Source organism: Austrofundulus limnaeus, unplaced genomic scaffold (genome assembly GCF_001266775.1).
Source record: "Austrofundulus limnaeus strain Quisiro unplaced genomic scaffold, Austrofundulus_limnaeus-1.0 Scaffold1327, whole genome shotgun sequence".
Taxonomy (NCBI): domain Eukaryota; kingdom Metazoa; phylum Chordata; class Actinopteri; order Cyprinodontiformes; family Rivulidae; genus Austrofundulus; species Austrofundulus limnaeus.
The window spans coordinates 56,327-59,856 of NW_013953729.1; positions in this window are offsets into that span (position 1 = coordinate 56,327).

The window sequence follows — 3,530 nt, forward strand, 5'->3', positions numbered from 1 at the left end:
TACACAAGAGGGTCCCAGCGGTTAAAGGGACGGCTTAAAGGGAAAGTGGTTGAGGCGTGGCGGTCACGTGGGTTACACTTTAGCATACCTGTGGTGACCTAGAGAGGATGTAGCTTGAAGGTGCCTGTGAAAGCATACAAGAGCAGAGGTGCACTGAGCAGGGCTGGTTTACATGGGCAAAGAAAAATTAGGACTGTGGATGGCAAACCACCACAAGTGATTTGTTGAATGAGCTTACCTACAGGTCGAGAGACCGTTGAGTGGGTAGCACAGAGTTGAGGTCAGGGTGGATATAAGACTTGAACGCTGAAGAGGACCAGTGGCCAAGCTGTTGGAGGGAAGCTGAGGGAACTCCTTGGGTGGCGGCCGTAGTGACTGCCCCAGTTATAAATGAGTGGCCTGAAAACTGGTTTGGGGAAAGGTTGCATGAAGCTAGGGTATGTCTTAGAAGTTTGAGAAACCAAGCRGTGGGCTTTTACCTTTTGAATATTTAAGAAAGACATCAGGACAATTAAGAAAGACTTTAAAATGGTAGGGATGGAACTTGAGAAGGCTATGTTTCTGTATGGAAAGAATGTATTATGTGGGATTGTGGACTTGCTTAATCTGAGAAACCCATATAAATGCAGAAGGAAAGCGCAAGAGATGAGTGATTTAACATAAGGAGCCAATGACAAGTCATTTCGTGTAGGAAGGACATGATGGACTTAGAAGATGATCAGCCTTTAGTAATAGCATAGACGACAGCAGCGTTATTGCATAGAGCAGCAATGTGCTTTTGTTTACAGAAGTGGTACCAAAGGCAGTAGGCAACAGAGATGGGAATGATTACGTAAAATGCTGAGGTTTCTGACTGGGGAAATGAAGGGGGGCACAAACTGGCGAACCATTTCCCCTGAAGAATACCCCAAAGCCTGAGGACTGAGTAGCGTCGGTGTGAAACTGAAGCGAGTCTGACATGTTTTTCTATGTCATCATAGAAAAAAATAGATGCTGTTCCAGTCATTGAGGAGACTGGACCAGAAAACTAGATTGGAATGACAGCCCTTATCTAGAGTGACCTGGTCAAGCAGGGACGGAACAGAACTAGCTACGTTGAGCAGGCAAGAAATAAAAGAGTGGCCTTAGGAAATGATTTACATTGCGAAATTGCGATGGCCCAGAAAAGATAATAAGAAGAGCCAGTTCAGAGATAATTACAGGGTTGGAGAGGTGGTGGGAAATTAAGATCTGGATCATCAACGGTTTTTGATGAGACATGCGGCAGGGGCAGACGGACTTGGGATGCACACCTTTGCATAGGCTGCAAATGGGGAGATGAGTACAGGCAAAAAATTAATAAATGATTTCATAAAAATTTATAAAAATGAGTGTGTTGTTAAAAACTTGAAATCTCCTCCCGTTCCCTGGATCCAGAGACTGGGTGGTGGGAGTGGGGGGGATGACATATGGGAGCGATGGAGTTGAAAATCAGAGGAGCACACCGCGCTCTGGTGGCCAGCTGTGCTGCAGGTGAAACAGAAAACAGCTTGAGTGAGCAAAATGAGAATCTGTGTGTCAAGAATGGACCAGTCTAGACAGATGCCAGACGAAGTGAGAATGGAAGTGGCTTTAGCACCGAATGCTTTATGAAATTGATAAAAAACATATCGACCATATTTGAAATGAAGATCTGTGATAAGGGAGAGGTAGGAATCTAATTCAGCCCTATGTTACAGATTAATACATTAATACATCACCACTGAAGCTGAAGGCGGCCAGAAATTCACCTGTAGCGAGATCATTGGACAAGTCAGGATCAGAGGATTTGAAAACTGCAGTGAAGCCATCATCTGAAGCAATGCGCTGGTCAGCCTTAGGGGAAGGTAGAATGAGGAAAACTAAATTAATGAATTGCCCCTGGAGGATTTTTGAACAAAGTCTGGTTGAGATGTTGGCATGCATGKGAGTTAATATACCTTTTATAAGGTCTGCCCAGTTTAGGGAAAAATATGTGTGCATGCTTGGGGTGACAGAATGAAAGAATGAGAAGAAAAATACATCTTACCTGAAGATGGACAGGGGTGAGCATTGGAGAGAGTGAATACTGAAGGGAAGGGCAGACCTGGCTGAGTGCAGGATTGAGCAAGAGCAAAAGGAGTAGTAGAGGTGGTAGGACTGGCGACCAGCCACCGGGGAAGAATCCCCATAAGGCACAAGTGCAGTGAGCAGGGCAAGATAGTGAGTCCAAGCCAGAGCCAAAGGAGATGCTGTGTGCTCTGAGTTGGGAGGATGGAGAAGAGACGGTCAAGCACCCAAGCATGCACTCCTCCAAGGGGAGGGACAAATAAGGAGGGCAGCGATCCGTGGCAAGATGGAGTGGGGATCTGGCTGGATCATCGGACTTGATGTTGGACATGGTGCCAACGCTTACCAGCTTTGTCGAAACTCCTCTGGGGAGCAGACTGATTCTTGGATGAAGGGCCTTTTAACCGGGATCTCGGCGAGCTGATTCGTTATGGTGAGGCAAGGATATGATGCTGATGGACTGAACCTGGGCGCATGATGCAGCGATTGAATGAAGCAGGTGAGGCGGAGAGTCTTCCAAATTGAATTTACGCCTAAGCTACAATTGCCTGCTGATTAATGAACTCTATAAAATAGCTTTTAAATTATTGTCAACCCTTCCAAAATTAATGAGTAGCAATAGTTGCTTCATTTAGGTCACTGCTGATGTTTGTTAACAAAATCCTGTCGCAAATTGACAAAATTCCTGCTTTTAAAGAGCTGGTCACAGTGATCTGGTAAACCAGACTTCTGATTAGGGTTGGGTACCGAAACTCAGTTCCAGTATGGCACCGGGGCGAAGATCAACGGTAGTACTCAAACCGAAACACAACTCTAATTTCGGTGCTTTATTTCGGTGCCTCAAAGAAAGCTGTTAATTGCACCCTCTGGTGTTTACTGTTAACAGTGACTGCCTCAGCACAATCTCCACAGAGTGCCAACAACAATAAGGGTGAGTTATGAACTTTTAATGTGTTTTAACTGTCTAATTTAGCTGTTTCTGCCATTTGTGTCAGACTATGTGTGGTAGAGAGAACAGCTGAGTTTAAGTTTCGCTTCGAACTGGAGCGCAACGAGCTCCATGTTTTTACTTTTGGTTTGAAACTGCACTGTAATTAGCGTGTCCGAGTTGTTTTTCTTTTAAAAAATGCTGGAACTGCTCACAGGAGTCATAGAAGAACACCTGAATTGTTCTCTCTGCTGAATTAAAATAAAAAGCTCTCAGTCCTTTTTCGCTGTTAGGTTAGAGCTGCCGCCGTGCAGCAGACAGACGCTGCTCAGATCACATTTGCTCTGACCGCAGTATAAAAGACGTGATGCAGTTTTCCTTCAGTGTACATTTCAAACTGTGCTCTAAATTTAACTTCAGCTGGTTTAAATGCATTTTTTGCCTGCTGTAAAAAAAACGGGTGCAGACTGAGGCAGACTATGAGCGCAGCATGTGTGTGTGTGTGTGTGTGTGTGTGTGTGTGTGTGTGTGTGTG